This window comes from Hibiscus syriacus, unplaced genomic scaffold (genome assembly GCF_006381635.1).
Source record: "Hibiscus syriacus cultivar Baekdansim isolate YM2019G1 unplaced genomic scaffold, ASM638163v2 tig00017808_pilon, whole genome shotgun sequence".
Taxonomy (NCBI): Eukaryota; Viridiplantae; Streptophyta; class Magnoliopsida; order Malvales; family Malvaceae; genus Hibiscus; species Hibiscus syriacus.
This window is the reverse complement of record NW_024062417.1, coordinates 1,634,959-1,652,831: the sequence shown is the minus strand read 5'-3', so window position 1 is coordinate 1,652,831 and position 17,873 is coordinate 1,634,959. Positions and strand designations below refer to the sequence as shown.

At 35.7% G+C, this 17,873-nt stretch overlaps 1 pseudogene; it reads right to left on the bottom strand.

The window, feature by feature from the left end:
• Positions 1 to 262: 262 nt before the first annotated feature.
• LOC120208916 lies at positions 263 to 2,989 on the bottom strand (annotated as a pseudogene).
• Positions 2,990 to 17,873: the final 14,884 nt, after the last annotated feature.

The following is a 17,873-nucleotide window of genomic DNA, read 5'->3' as shown; positions in this document are numbered from 1 at the left end:
AATGAAATGCATTAGTTCACCATCCAAAAGACGTAAACATCAGTTTCGGCCAAAACAAAATGGCTACTAGTTAAGGCCATGCAGGGGGACAAAATCAATCGGGTTAAGTTTCCACCGAGTTCTTCCCGTTTTCTCCCATGGAACATACTCAGAGAAGCTCCTGGTTACTGAGAAGAGAGAATAGCAGTTTAGTCAAAACAAGTAATAACTAATACCAGTAAAGGCCGAGGGATCAAGCTTCCAATATCGTCTCCAGTGACTATCATCTTCTGTGTTGATGCATGTGTCCAACAGGTGGATTCAAGGAAACTATTCCTTCGGTATTACCAAAACTGCCAGGCTTTTCATTTTTGTTGGAAACTGAATGCTTCTTGCCATCTTCCCCAGTGTCATGTTGACTTGCATTTGCTTGACTGATTCTTCTGCTCAAGTCTCTCGGTGACTTACGAGGTGTTAGGCAATCTTTAGTGAGATAATTTTTCTTACAGTTTTTTGGGGTGTTCGTCTTCTCAATAGCATCGTCTGATATAGAACTTCCTTTGGGATGAGTCAAGTTGCAATCGCGTAGAGTTTCAGTACTATCATCCTCATTCTTATAATGAACTGCATCAACTTGACCGAGATCCTTAAGCATACAACGTGGTTCCCTTGTAATTCTGGATGCAGAGACTTCTTTTTCAGTTTCACCCATCTGATTACTTACAGGAGTGAGATTACTCTCTGAATCTTTCGTAGCTTTTGCTTGATTTTGAGGATGATTAGGACCAGAACAATTTTCGGCATTGTGATTACCCAGCTTCATATCATTAGAATCAACCAGCTCAAAAAGGTAGGCAGGAAGAGAAGCGGGATCTAACTCAAAAGATCCCACGGGAATTCCTTCTCTTTCGTTGCCAGTCATTCTGAATGAGGGAACTGGATGTGAAAACCTATAAAGCTCACATGATGATATATGAAATGAGATAACCCCATCATGTTCAGTTTGTTGGAAAATACTGACAAACCCTTTCACTTTACACAAATGAGCAACCCCAATGCCAACTTCCTCATCAAAACCGGCGAGAACCTCAACAAAATCATAGTCGTACGGTGGTTTATGCTTTTCTGGCTCTGAAACCCATTTAGCATCCCAATCTTTGAAGAGAGCCCAAGTTTCCCCTTTTTGAGGATAAACGAAAAAGCATTTACTGGAACATTTTATAGGGTCAATCTGATGGGAGAACATTAGACGATCTACACATGTCTCTGATGACCCATTGCAGTACTTGCCACAAGAAACAGGCAGATCCAGCTCGACCCAGTCCTGCTGATTTTCCTCGTCCGGGTCAGCCTCTAGCCAAGTAATTTGTAGCTTGAAGCCAGAACCATACACCTTCTTCACCCGTGCATAAAAATCTTGGCATCCCATCCAATGTGTCATATATAGCCCAGACTTGATTAACAGCAAAACAGTTATCCGCCCTGTACTTCTCAAAATCAGTGAACTCCGGATCAGGATATTCAAGTTCCAGAGATGGATTCACATCTCTGCTTGACTCAAAACCACTATCAAACTGGTGCACCTTACTGTTATCAAGTATAACAGTTTCCTCTTCCTTCCCTTCAGAATCTCCAATTTTCCTTTTCTTGATCAGGACATCATCTTCAGGAGGGGCACTTGCTTTGTGTTCGACTTCTTTCTTACGTAAGCCGCCAGAATTATACTTTTTCATTACCTCATCGTCCAACTTTTCCTCATTAGCTTTGGGTGGTGTCATTAACTTAGATTTTTTATAAGGGCTTTCAAAATCATCATCTGCCAACTTTTCCTCATAAGAAACAGGTTGTTTTTGCCGTGAAGATCTCCTAGGCGGATTGCCTCCACTCACTTTTGAATTCGCCTCAGTATTATTATTGCAATATTCCTTACTAACCACATTTTCAACTTCGATTCCACCACCAGTTTCACAACTTTTATCAGACTCCTCTACCGACTTCCTCCCTCTCTTCTTCCTGGCTTTTCTTGAAGTTCCTGATTCCTCGGTTTTCGTCGCAGTGGGCATTTCAACGCCTTTCTTTCTATCTCTCATGTTTGGAAACTCGTCTTTCTGAGTAGTTAAACTCTCCTTTGACTGATTCATTTTAACACCTACTTTCTCTTGTTTCTTAGAATCTGCCGTTGGAATAGGACCAGACCCAGCAAATTTATGCGGAAAGTGCACACCAGAAGGCTTGTCACTATTGTGTTGCGAATATGAGTTACAAGGGTTCTGACTGGGAAACTGACTCCATGGATATCCCTGAGGACCCAAGTCTTGGGCAATGAAGATACATCTACATGAAAGGCAAGGTAACATCCTGTTCACAAAATCTTTGTTAAACTGGAACTTGAAACCACAAGCACTGCAGCTGGTCCAAAATACTAGATGTTGTGCTTGTTGATAGGCATTTGATGTTGTGAACTTTGAAGAACCATTCCTGTAGTTAGTTAAATCAGGCTGATTATCGACAGTGGAGGACTTATTTGATGGGTGAGAAGTTGGTTTTGGTATAGTTTTCACTGAGACTCTACACTTCAAATCATATTGAGAACGTGTCTTTTGGTCTGTGAGTATCCTGTTTGCTTCCCCAATCAGCTTAAAAGCAGCCTCGGCACCAGGAAATTTGTTCTTGTCTGGATGAAGCAATAGTGCGAGCTTTCGAAATTGCTTCTTGACTAAACTCTCATCAGCCAACGGTTCAATTTGAAGAATCCCGTACAAATCCTTTTCCGACCCGTGTGTGTTGTTTTTAGCACAATAGTGAACATTACATACTGCCAACAATTGTGTTATGTTGTCGAGCTCAGGGAACAATTTCTGGGCCTTCAGTGCAAACTTCTTTGCACCCTCAAAATCTCCATTTTGCATCTTCTGTTCAGCTATTCCCTTTGCTCTGATAGCCTCCTCTTTGTTACATTCCATGGCTGATAGGGCTTCAAGATTAAACACTCAGATTTCGGACTCTATTTATGCTTGTAAACTATCATCCAAAATATTCAAACTGCACCAATGCAACCAAACAACTTAGTCAAATATATCCAATACTTCTCCAACAAAAAACTAAAGTCGAAACAATTCACACTAGGCACCCACTGTTATAGCAGCAATCACCAAAAGATCTGCTAGCCTCAGTAGTCAATACATCCAGTTTCAAATGAGATGCAAGGGACTGGCCTTTAACACCAAAAAGTTACTAGCAACAGGACTCTAGTAAAATTGCAATGTTCACAGAAGCTAAGAATTCAAACTCTAAAGCCTGCAACAACATTCGAAAGATAACAAGTAAAGCCATCAGTTCATTGCTATATTTTATTCGGATTACAGCATCAAGGTATCTAAACATGTAAACCAAAACCAATCGATTGAAGCCACAGAAATTCAATAAAAAACATATAGGGATCGGATTTCATGGTACAAAAATGACAAAATCATAGCAACCAAACATATTAACAATAAATTAACATAAAGTTCATATGGATCTAAGAGGAGTGATCCCATAAAAATATGAAAGGAAAAGTACACACATAACAAGTATATATTATGCTTAGTAGTTGGTACGTGCCAGAAAAAAGATTCAAGTGGAGAAAAATCAGTCCAAGTTTTAGCATGCAATCATGCATTGGCACCAGAAAAATAAATAAAACAAAACAAAATAGCAGCAAGCGGATATGATTGACTCTTAGCAAGTTCGATAAAATATTAAGCAGACACCCTTCATACTGTCCACTTTCTATTTTTCTCAAGAACCAAACAAGCCCCAGACTCCACATAAACCATAAAACCCAAACTATATCCACCCAAAAGAAGACGAAAAAAACCATAAACACACGAAAACATCAAAACCATCTATGATTTAACCATTGAACAAACGGTTTACCTTATATAAAAAAAACCATAAACACACGAAAACATAAAACCCAAAGAGCAGGAGACTTTGAAAATCATAAAAAGAACAAAAATGAAGATCAGAAGCGGATACTCGAAACAACAGAAGAACAACCGAAAAGAAACTTGCATTTCAAAAGTAACAATAAACGTGAAGCAAATTCTTACGGTAGCCGGGTAGATAGAACAAGTGGGTGTACAGAGTGTAAGGGAAAAAGAAATAAAATGAACAAGAAAAAGGGGGGGAAATTTTAGGTTTGGAGCCAAAGTTGAAAAGAAAAGACGACCGCTTGAAATTCTTTTGAGAGACTGCTCCCAAGATGTTTCTCCTTTTTTATTTTGCAAAATATTGGGTTGAGACCACATTCTATTTTGTTTTATTAAATTTATTTCTTATGTTTTGTTAGTTTGAAATTCAAAACCTAACTTAAAGAAATTCTATTGAAAAAGAATTTTGATGAGGACTTCTTTTTAGTGTTTAATTGGACTTATGTTTGATTTTAATTGGGTTTGGGCGTTTGAATCTTAATATTATATTATAATTTTTTAACAATGAATGCAATAAATGATTATTGTCATTTCTTTTAATAATATCGAGTTTTTTACTATCTTGAAGTTAGTTTTAAATGTGTATGATTAAGACTTGTAATTTATCAAATTTTGGAAAGATTATGGTTTATATTTAGATAATATAATTTATATAGTCCAACTTAAAGTAACATAAAATGTGACAAAACAAAATATATCTCACTAATTTTTTTCTTCACTCATAATCTACAAAAGAGCGGAGACATTGATGTTCAACAAATTCAATCAAATGAAAAATTAATAAACTTATTTACTAAGAGACCTTTTACTGTTTATTTGTGAGGTTAATTTTTAATATTAGATTACATCGTTTCCAAGATCTTTAGTGATGCATATATTAGGAGGAGTAAATGTGTGTTGTACTCTTTTTCCCTTAATCAAGGTTTTGTATACTTCATTTCCTTGATAATGTTTTTAATGAGCAACATGTTATATATAATATCAATAAAGATATGTGTACTATTTCATTCACCAAGATTTTTCCTCCACATGGTTTTTACCTTAGTATGATTTTTCCTCCACATGGTTAATTCAGTTTTAACCGAACAGTAAACACCCCTAGTAACGTTCAATATCGTAACAACATTGGTTAAAGAATCATATTGAGTTTGTTTTGTTTTAGTTAGAGGAACACATTAAATGAAAAAAATTTGAGGATCACATTATTTTATTTCATAAAAAGTAATCTTGTATTTTATTCAAAAGTACAAGGGCCTCGTATGTTCCCCCCCCCCAAAATTCTTTAGTTAGTCATATGTTGTTTGATAAATCATCAAGAAATTAAGTATCGAATATATTTTATTTATTTTATTCCATAAAAAGTAATCTTGTATTTTTATTTTTCTAAATTTTAATATTATTTAATATGTTTATATTACTTTTAGAGCACTGGTAGTCCCTAAATTTTAAAAACACATGTAATTTGGTCATCAAACTTTTAAATTTACATTGAAATCATTAAACTTTTAATTCAATTAAAAACTTATGTTTATATATATATACTTAAAAAATTAAAAATATTATTTAACAGTTGAAATTTAAATTTTTATAATTTTAAAATAAAATCAATACTTTAAAAATATTTATGTGCTATTTATCTTTAAATGAACTTAAAAGCTAGAATAGGATTTTAGAAATCAAATTTATACATAAAATGAAAGAATATTTAAGGCTTAATATAAAAATAAGAGTCTACATTTTACTTAAAATTGACTCTTGGTGCCTAATTTTTTCATTAAAAATAGCCATCTATGTTTTATCCGTTAAACTTTTAGGTGTTTATCATTAAAAAACTATTAAATGACACGTGTCACATTTATATATTTTAAATTAAAATATTATTTTAAAAAATTTAAAAAAATTAAACATGTTATGTGTCACTTAACGGTAAATACATAAAGTGTGACGAAAAAAATATTAACATTTATTTTTAATAAAAAACTCTTTAAACGTTAATTTTAAATATAATTTAAACACTTATTTTTATATTAAATCAATATTTAATAATGAAAGAAAACATGAGAGAAAAACGGATGCCTTGGGCATTAATTTCGGCCCTTTATATATAGCCCATTCCCTCCATTATTTTTCACATTGAATTATTTTTATTCCGCGATTTTCTCTCTCCCCAAACACATTTCCAAAAAAAGAAAAAAGAAAATAAAAAGAGAGCAGTTTAAGCCAACAAGAAGACAATGGCCGATCAGCTGACCGATGATCAGATATCTGAGTTCAAAGAGGCCTTTAGCCTATTTGACAAGGATGGTGATGGTTTCTTCTCTTCTCATCCCTCTCTTTTATTGCTATTTCTTAATGTTTTTCATTTTTAAAGGATTTTCTTTGTTCGATTCGGCTCCGGTTCGTTGATATATGCCCCTTTCCGTTTTTATGTTTCATTTAAAAAAAAAAATACTACCGATTCAAATCATGGTATCTGGTTAGGACTCCTGCGCATTAAGGGTAGTATCCATACATATTGGGGAGATCGAATGACAATCCCCTAGGTTTCTCTTTTCTGGGTCGTGGAATTATTCCAGTTATGTTCATCTTGCATATGTTCTTCTAGTTCACTATCAATGTTCATATTGTCAGGTGGTCTTATTTGTCATTTTCCCACCAATTCGTTGACCTTCTGTTTACCTAACATTTTTGCAGTAGGATTGCTACTTAGCGTTTCGTTCTAGCTGGTCTTATTCATGCCCTTAATAAGTTCCTCTATTCTGTTGGTTGTTGTTTCTTAGATTTGTTCTTAGTATCAATGTGTTTTGAGCACCCTTCTTTCCCCCTGTTTTTCTTTGAGTTGCTCTTGCTATTCTCCTTATCTTTAGATTGGTTGTTTTCCTCCACCCAGTCCCGTAGAAAGTTTCTTTCTTGGTGTTTTTTCTCTATTTCGAATGTTTCCTCCTCCATTCTTTGTTCTTGTTCGTTTTGTTCTTCTTCCTCGTTATTGGTCTCTGGGTTTCCATGGTTCAAGATTTCTAATCTGTTCTCTGTCTGGTTCTCACGCTTATTCTTTCCCTAATTCTTGGTTAAATTGGAACACCATCCAGGGTCCATGCTTGCTTTCAGTACACTTTGATTTTCGTATTTTCCTTTGATGGTTCATCTTTCTTCTTTTCTCCGTGCTGTTCTTAGACAGTGTTGGTTCTTTTCTCCTCACAAAATTAAGTATTAAATTGTAATTTTTCATCTAAGTATTATTTTATTTATGAATGACTTTTTTAGGAGAAAATGGTGGAGTTGCAATCAACTCCAGCTGAAGAAGGAGCAGAACCTAAGAATATTGATGATATAATGGATGAGGTATTTGTTACGAGACCAAGATATAATCGAGTTAAAAAAGAGTTTGAAGAATAAAGAATATGAACTTAATAACTATAAGTTAAATTTTGAATTGATTTAAACTCAAATGGAATCTATGAGATCTGCTTTGTTAGCTGTTGGAAAGTGTCATCACTTCAATTTTTAGGTAAACAATGTAGTTAATCAAATAAAAATTATTATATAAATATCAATTGTAGTAATTGATGATTATTTTAATTTGTAACTTCAAATGATACCACGAACTCAACATCAACAAAATCACAACCGACTCAAGGTTTGGATTGAGATTACTACAATGAAATATTCCACAAGTCATATTATTTGAAATATTATTTTTATTTTTTTGTAAACATTTAAATATTTTTATATTTATAGAAATGAAATTATTATGTTTTTAGTGAAATATTTATTTAAATCTTATTATTTTGCAATAAATGATTTTTTTTATTTAGATTTGTATAAATAATATTATTTTAATATATATTGTCATTAAAAATGTGACAATTTTTAGTTTTGCCATTATATTGGTGACATTATATATGGTGCATCATTTATAATATTATTAGGTAACGATATATTGTCACTAAAAATGTGAATATCATTTTAGTCACGTATAAATTGATTTTAATTCATTATTTGTGACAATATAAATTATCAATAACGAAATCTTATTTAATTTAGTGATATAATCAACTGTCATAGAATATAAATTATAAAGAGACGTTATGCATAAACGTCATTCATAATATTATTAGGTAACATTTATATTATCTCACTAAAATTTTGACAATATCTCTTTTGTCACATATATGTTGATTTTAATGTATTATCCGTGACAATATAAATCATCAATAACAAAATTTTACATAATTTAGTGACATAATTAGTTGTCATTGAATATTAATTATATAGTGACGTTATATATAAATGTCATCCATGCTACTATTAGGTGATGATATACTACGTTACTAAAAATGTGACAATGTTCTTTTCGTCACGTATACAATGAAATTATTGTGTTATTGGTGACGATATGATTTATTAATGATGAAAATGTACATCATTTGATGATAAAAATAATTGTCACTGAATGCAAATTAAATTGTGACATTATCTATTAGTGTCATTATATATTTAACAATACATGACGATAACACATACATCGTCACTTTTGACATTTAGTGACACACCTAAGGTGAAGATCGTCGTGACATTGACTTTTACGTCACAAAATACATCTAGTGACGTAAATTGAAGTTTTAGTGAATATAACCTAGATGTCACTAATAAGAAAATTTGTTGTAGTGACAGGTACCAAGCGAGGCAATAACTCTCACTAAGGGTAGTGGATTAGCACAAGCTCTAGGGTCGTTGAGAAGTTTAACAACATGCAAGTTATCAGATTGTACCTGTAAGAGCTCAAAGCCAAGTTCCCATGTAACGTATAAATCAAAATAGATTCCCCAAAGTTCGGCCTAGAAAGGTGAAACAACACCGACTGCTTTATGAAATCCCGTAAGCTATGAGCCATCACTCATACGGATAGCACCTCCAACAGAGCAGAACCTCGTGAGATTAGCTACAGAAATATCCGAATTTAAATAGTACCAAGAGGTTGGAGCAGGTTTTCACATTATAGGTGTCGCCTGACGCGGGGGAGGATTAGCACCAGCGGCCATGTTGGTTGTGAAGCTATTGACCTAGGCTAGGCTCAGGCAGAGAACATCATCCATGGAGAGAGAATAAACAATGAATACAAACGAGCATTGAAGCTTGCAGGTTTGCCAAAGAACAGTGGCAAAGAGCAACCGCCAAGTAAGGATGGGCACGGGACAAGGCGGGGTAGGTTTTTTGTCACCCCGACCATGACCTGAAAATATATATTTAAAACCCGACCCCGACTCATCCCGGATAAGTCCCAATTTTTAGACTAAATCCCCGACTCAACCCAACCTGACCTGAATATATTAATTTTTTAAAAATAATTAAAATAATATAATTTATAATTATTTATTATATTTTAAACAATTAAATTAATATATTTTATAATAATTTTTAAATTTTTTAATTTTAATAATATAAAAATAAAATTCTTAAAATATTAAATATAATATATATAAATAAAAATTAATTGGGTCAGGCTAGATCAATGATTTTTCATCTTAAACCCAACCCCGAACCACCCCAAAATTTTATACCGTATAACCCACCCACCCCGAGCCCTAAAATTTTTAAAAAAAGATCACCCCTTTTGGGTCGGGTTGGGTCTGAACTCGTTAGGTTTGGGTATTTTGATCATCCCTACTACCAAGGGTAGTTCAGGCCGAGGGTAGGAGTAACAAAATCAAGTTTATTATGAATCCATTCGAGAAGTTGGGCAAAAAAGAACCCCGAATAGAGGGCAGCAGGGATGAGACTCTCCCATACATTCTTCACTGCATTGCAATCTCGTATAACATGGATAGTCGTCTCAACCTCAAAGTCATAAAGAGAACACATAGGGTTTTAAGTTAAACCTTGACAATATCGTTCATTGTTCGTAAGGATATGATATTTGATGACGAGCCAAATGAAGACCCAAATTTGCTGGGGAACACGGAGGGTCCAGATTTGTATCCAGATGAAACTAGGAGTGGCATTGGCAGTGTTAAGAAGAAGAGCATAGGCGGAGCGAACAGTGAACTTATGTTGAGCGCCCCACTTCCAAGCACAACAGTTATCACCAACCTCCACCCAAGGAGGCTTAACACCCAAGATGTGAGTGAGAACATCACTAGGCAGCAGCGTAGAGAGTTTATCGATGGCCCAACATTCATCCGATTCAACCAAGCTACAAATCTCGTTGAAATGGCTGGCATTGGGAGATGCGATAAAATGGTCACGAAGAGGGCCAATGGTAGAAACTCAGACATCCTCCCAAATTCGTCTACTACCACCATCTCCAGGGAGCCAAATGATATGGGCACAGAAGTCATCCTAGTTCGTGCCTAAATCTAGCCAAAGAGAAGAGCAAGTTCGATGGTTATATCGAGAAGGCAACGAATGCATATCTGATACTTCTAGCTCAAAGCTCAGACCCAAAAATCATTTGGTCTTGTAACGAGGGCATAGCTAAGTTTCCAATGAATTGCTTTATTTTGAACGTATGAGCAATGGATTCCTATACCATGTGATGGATGCGAGATGATGAAGTATAGAAAAAGGATTTCAGAAGAAGAAGCAGAAAGGATTGAAGAAATTCAGAGATTTCATTCTCAAAATATGCATATTTCTCCTTTACAGGTACAATTTATTTTTATACAATTGTACTAGAGAATCTAGTGAGCCAGCTGGCTATTCTTCTAACTAATTTCGGTTACTGCAGATTGGCTTGGGCTTCTCCATTGGGCCTCCTTGCTGGTGGATCACTTAACCCTGATGGATTAATGAACCCGTGCTTCCCACGTGCTTCAGCAGGTATCAATTCCCAATTCCCAATTCCCTCTGCAATCCCTAACCCTTGACTTTCATTTTTCCCAATTCATTCTTCGTCTTCTCGTCTTTTTCCCTCGACCATGACAATACCCACCGCTGGAGAAGATCCTTGTCTCCAAGGATCAAAGTTGGGAAACTATCCTCTGAGTATAGTGTAGTCTTCCCATGTATCACTCGTCTCGTCAAGATTTATCCATCGCACTAGTAATTGAGTGATAGGTTTGTGGTTTCTATTCACTACTTTTCTTCCCAATATTTTAGAAGGCTCGATTCGAAACTGACTTTCTTCATCCATTACAGGAGGATCCATGGAGGAAATTGCTGATTCCCCAAAGTGCTTCTTCAATAGACTCACGTGAAAAATCAGATGCAGACGCGACGTCTCAGGTAAATCCAAACGGTATGTAACCTCACCAATCTTTTCTTTATCTTTGTAAGGGCCATAGTATCGGGCTGCCAATTTTAGGTTTTTTTGTAGAGCCAGAGATATTTGGCGATAATGCTGTAATTTCAGGTAAAATTCTTCTCCAACTACAAAATTCCTCTTAGATATTTTCTTATCTGCTTGTTGTTTCATGCGATTGGCTGCAGTTTCTAGCTGTCGAATGTCCTCTCTAGTACGCATTAGGTCACTGACAGAATGCACTTGTGATTATGTTTGCCACACCATTGTAGGGGTTTTATAGGCATATAAGGCTTGAAATGGTATTAGTTTTAGGGTTGTGTGATAGGTGGTATTGTACCACCACTCTGTATGAGACAACCATTTAGCCACTGCTTTTGTTGAAAAAAACACAAACCTCTTAAAAATTATTCAAGACATTGATTAACCCTTTCAGTTTATCCATCAGTCTCTAGGTGATAAGCAGTACTAAATAGAGTCTTAGTACCCAGCTGTTTCATTAGTTCTTTCCAAAAGAGACTAGTGAAGGTCTTATCCCTGTCTAAAATGGCCATTTTAGGCTGGCCATGAAGTTTGTAAATATTTTCAAAATACAATTTAGCAACTTCAGCAGCAGAATAAGGGTGTGATAGTGCCAAAAAATGATTGTACTTAGTGAACTTGTCAACCACCACCAAAATGCAATTCTTTTTCAAAGAAGTAGGTAAACCTTTTATAAAATCCATAGTAATTACCTCCCAAGCCTGTTGAGGAATAGGTAGTGGTTGAAGTAGACCAGGCTTAGCAACATGCTCCACTTTGGTTCGCTGACATAATGCACAAGCTCTTACATAAATGGCCACTATAGCCTTAAGTCTAGGCCAATAAAAATAAGCTCTAATTCTTTGATAAGTGGCCTGAATTCCTGAATGACCTCCATGAGGTGAATCATGAAGGGTTTGAAGAATCTGTAGTCTAAGAGATCCATTAGTACCAATATAGACCCTGTCTTTAAATATGAGGATTCATTTGGAATATTTCCACTTAGGATTAGTAGTAGGGCTTATAGTTAAAATGGAAATCCATTCAGTAGCCATTAGATCCTCCTTGTAACTTTCCTCCACTTCCTGAAGCCAACTAGGAATGATTAAGGTAGTTCCCATAGCAAGACACTGACATTGATCTTCCCACTGTCTAGATAAGGCATCTGCTACAATATTTGATTTACCTTTTTTTGTATTGGATAGTATAATCCAATCCCAATAGTTTAGTCAAACCTCTTTTCTGAATTACAGTAATTAATTTCTCCTCCAATAGGTACTTTAGAGGCTCATGATCTGTTTTAATGATAAAAGGTTTGCTCTCTAAATAATGTTTCCATTTAGAGACTGCTAATAGAATAGCAAGATATTCCCTCTCATAAATGGATAGGGTAGCATGTCTAGGACTTAGAGCTTTACTTAGAAATGCTATAGGTTTGCCATCTTGAGATAAAATAGCACCTGTGCCTTCAGAGCTTGCATCAGTTTCCAAATAAAAAGTCTTGTTAAAATCTGGTAGAGCTAGAACAGGGGTAACACACACAACTCTTTTTAACTCTTCAAAAGTAGTCAAAACTGCATTGTTCCACTTAAAACAATCCTTTTTTAGCATATGAGTCAAAGGTTTGCTGATAGTGCCATACCCTTTGATAAACTTTCTGTAATAGCCTGTTAAACCCAAAAATCCTCTCAACGATTTTAAGGATTTAGGCATAGGCCAATTTCTCATTGCTTCCACCTTACTAGGATCAGTAGCTACACCTTCAGCTGAAATAATATGTCCCAAGTACTCCACTTGGGTCTGGCCAAAGAAACACTTAGACAACTTTGCAAATAACTGGTTATTTTGCAAAATATCCAAAACCAGTTGTAAATGAAGAATATGGTCTGTCATAGAGCTGTTGTAAACTAATATGTCATCAAAAAACACAAAAACAAACTTTCTAAGGAATGAACTAAATAATTCATTCATTAATGTCTGAAATGTTGCAGGAGCATTAGTGAGACCAAAGGGCATTACCTTAAATTCATAATGACCCTGATGAGTTCTGAATGCTGTTTTTATAAATTTCTTCCTTTTTAATTCTGTTCTGCCAATAACCTGATCTTAGATCAATCTTTGAAAAGTAGACATTACCATGTAGTTCATCCAATAAATCCTCTACAACAGGAATAGGGAATTTATCCTTGATGGTCAGGCTGTTCAACTATCCATAATCAACACAGAACCTCCAAGTACCATCCTTCTTTTTAATGAGAAGGCATGGAGAAGCAAAGGGACTTTTTCTAGGTTGAATAATAGAAAAGGATAACATAGTAGCAATTTTTCTTTCCACTTCAGCTTTTTGGTTATGAGGAAATCTATAAGGCCTTAAATTAACAAGCATAAAATCAGGCTTTAGAGGAATAGCATGATCATGGTTTTTTATAGGTGGAAGACCTGTAGGCTCATCAAAAATAGAATTGTATTTCTCCAATAGAGGTTGAATAACTGTATGAATGGGTTTTGAACTTTCTTCCATAGTCATCAATACTACATGCCCCAATATAGCAGAGTATGAAATTGTCATCTTCAATAGTGTAGCTTCTAAAATTTGTTGATAAAAAAGGGTTGTTGGCTATGTATAATAATTTGTTCATCTTGATGTACAAAACTAAGTGTCAGTTTGTTAAAGTCCATCAAGATGGGACTGGATAACTTTATCCAATCAAAACCTAAAACCATATCACTTCCCCCCAATTGAAGAAGTCTAAAATCATGAATAAAAGAATGTCCATGCATATACCATTCCACTTTATTACATTTTACTGAACTGTAAAGCTACTGAACTGTAAAGCTGCTGTCCATTAGCCACTGTAATAGCTAAAGAATAAGGTGTAGTCACTTGAATGCCTGCATCAACCCATTGAGGTGTTAAAAAACTGTGGGTACTACCACTGTCAATTAAAATGTTCAGCGGTCTACCTAGAATAGTGCCCTGAATTCTCAATGTATTATGACCAATACACCTAGTGATAGCATTCATAGAGATTTCTAGGCTCTCTTCTTCTTGTAACACTTATTGATCTACCTTATTTGGAAAAGGATATGAGGATATAACAATTTCCTCTTCAATCATCATGTTCAAATGTCTTGTCTTACATTGATGCCCTGGAGAAAATTTCTCACCACACTTAAAACATAAGTTATTATGTCTTCTATAGTATAGGAGATTCTGTTTTAGAGGTATAAGGGCTGAACTTTTTTGTTGTGATGGTGGCAAATTCGGTTTAGGAGTTGGTAATGGGTTTGGGTAGGGTGGGTTTCTTAAAAATGTTCTCCCTCTTTTGTTCTCAAATTCCACAAAAGCTTATACAATTTAGCTTGTCTGCAAGCTTCAGAAAGTGTCTTCGGTTCCAGAACCTTAACTCTGTGTTTAATATCTTCTCTTAGTCCACTAATAAAAAGAGAGACAAAGAACTCTTCACCAAGAGTAGGATTTTGTAAAAGCATATGAGGCTGTAATTCCTCAAACCTGTCTTGCTACTCCTCCACTGACATTTTCTGCACTAATTTTGTAAACTCCTTAACTATGTCAGCAAAGGACCTATCACTGAACCTATGTCAAAGATCTGCCTTAAACTCATGCCATGTAACATGATGCTTCTGTATGATGTAACCATCAAACCAGATTTCTGCCTTTCCCATTAAATACATTGTAACCACCTCCACTCTTTGTTCATCTGCAATACAACATAAAGAAAAATACTTGATGCATTTTTGTATCCACCCTCGTGGATTATTTCCTTAAAAAAAAGGCAGCTCAATCTTGGGTCTATGCCACATTAACCCTGAAGTATTAGAAGACCCCTCGTACCTCTTCTATCCTCTTCTAGGCCAACTATATTATTTCTAACAACACTGTTCTCTCCCATTTGGATATCATTTTTAAAACTTGGCAAATTCCCTGGTTTGGATCTTAAAATCCCAGGTTCATCTGGTTTATAAGTAAACCTGGTCTTATCATTAAGCACTGTCACCTTTACAGGGTGTTTTCCATCTGTTTTAGAAGTGTTAGGGGTCTGTACATGTTCATTATCAGACTGATTTTGATCCCCATTTATTCTAGTTAGAATCTTCAATAGTTCCTCCACGTACCCTTGATTAGTGACCATCCTAGATTCTAAGGAAGTAAGACGTTTCTCTTGGTTCTCCCACCATTTAGGAATTTTAGTATCATCTTGAGATTGCTTGACCAATGTTGATAACTCTTCCAGTTGTTTTTGTAATGCTGTAAATTCTAGTGTTTTAGACATGTTTTGATTTTTCTTTGTTATTCCAACAATGATTGCCAGGAAAAATTTGGCTTTGGATACCAAATTGTGATGGATGCGAGATGATGAAGTATAAAAAAGGGATTTCAGAAGAAGAAGCAGAAATGATTGAAGAAATTCATAGATTTCATTATCAAAATATGCACATTTCTCCTTACAGTTACAATTTATTTTTATACAATTGTACTAGAGAATCTAGTGAGCCAGTTAGCTATTCTTCTAACTAATTTCGGTTACTGTAGATTGACTTGGGCTTCTCCATTGGGCCTCCTTGCTGGTGGATCACTTAACCCTGATGGATTAATGAACCCGTGCTTCCCACGTGCTTCACCAGGTATCAATTCCCAATTCCTTCTGCAATCCCTAACCCTTGACTTTCATTTTTCCCAATTCCTTCTTTGTCTTCTCGTTCTTCTCCCCCGACCATGACATACCACCATAGTGAATCGGTTGACACACCGAGGACCAATAGACTATTGAGATGCCACAACTAGGTGTAGAAAAACCCCAAACGAAACGCCTGATAAGTTTATCAATCTCTTTGCAAACACCCCGAGGGAGATTGGTCGTTTGCGTAACATAGATGGGGATGTTAGATAGCATGAATTTAGGTAGAGTTATACGCTCAACAAAGGACAGAGAACGGGTTGCTCATATATTAAGATGTGTCTTTATTTTATCTAATATATAATCATAATCTGCACAACATACTCTTCTATGTATAACGGGAACCCCCAAATACTTACCAAGATAGTTTAACTAATGATAACCCAATAACGAGCACATGGTTTGTTTCAGATTCATGTCATTATTAGGTGAGAAGTAAATTTTTATCTTCCAAAAATTCACTTTGTGCCTAGAAGAAGAACCAAATTCCAAAAGTGTAGAAGCAAAAGTTGCGCATAGGCTAAGTCCGCCTTGTTGTAGAGGATTAAATCGTTAGCAAAGAAAAGATGTGAGAGCGGGAGGCCATTACGAACGAGCTGGAATGGCTTCTAGGATTTTGAAGCAACCAAATGATGGATGCGATGACCAAGTTGCTCTATAGCCAGCACAAACTGATAAAGGGAAAGGGGATCACCCTGTTGAAGACCTCGTTCCGGCTTGAAAAGGGTACTGAGGGAACCATTCCACTAAACCTGCATTGTAGATGAAGTCATACAATTCATGATGACTTGAATAAAAGAAAGGGGTAAACTAATATTAGAGAGAATATCCTGGATAAAGTCCACTTGACACGGTAAAAAGCCTTCTCTAGGTCAACTTTGATCATCATCCATTCTTGCTTGGTTTTTTTAATACACATAATGAATAATTTCCTGGTTAAGAATGATGTTTTCAATGATCGATTGACCTACAACAAAACTTGTCTAAACTGGGTGGATAAGGCGAGGCATGATGGCCTTAAGACGTTAGATAATGACTTTAGTGATGAAAATTAGACATAGTTTGTGGGCAATTTGGTTTAGAGGCTCCTTAATTGAACCCCCATTAAATACTGTCTTGATCACGCGACACACATCAGTGCCGACAATGTGCCATTTTTTCTAAAAGAAATCAACATCAATTTGGTTTAGAGGCTCCTTAATTGAACCCCCATTAAATACTGTCTTGATCACGCGACACACATCAGTGCCGACAATGTGCCATTTTTTCTAAAAGAAATCAACATGAAGATCATCATGTCCAGGGGCCTTAAGAGGTGCCATATCAAGGAGTGCAACATGAATTTCTACATCATCAGGGATTCTAGAAAGAGAGTCGTAATTCGCTGCATCAATACTTGGGAATCAACCATAGATATGGACTGGGGTGTCAGAGGGGGAAGGATCCACATAAATCTTCTAAAAGAAAGAGAGTGATTCGTTTTGAAGCAAAGACTCATCCTGGCACCATTCTCCATTCTTGAGCTTCAAAGAGGAAATGCAATTATTGGCTCGATGGATTTTGGTCGTTCAATGGAAATACTTAGTATTCTTGTCCCCATGGGTGATCCAATCAGCTCGAGCCTTTTGTTTCCATAACAGTTCCTCTTGATTGAGAACAAATTCGAGTTCAACCTACAAAATGAATTCCAGAGCTCGAAGAGGAGCTGAATGTCTGCGCTCAAACGCCCTTTGTACCCCCAAAATTGAGCCATAACAACTCCGCATCAGTAGCTGGTGGAAAAATAGAACTTTGGTAGAAGGCCATGATGATAACAGATGATCCTCGATGGTCATCTAGTGCATCAACACTGTGTTCTCATTCTTATTAATCTTCTAATGATTAAATTCATTTTGTAGAATATGCAGAGCTGTGGTGACCCTAAATTTCTCAATATTGCCAAGTAATTTTTTTGTGATA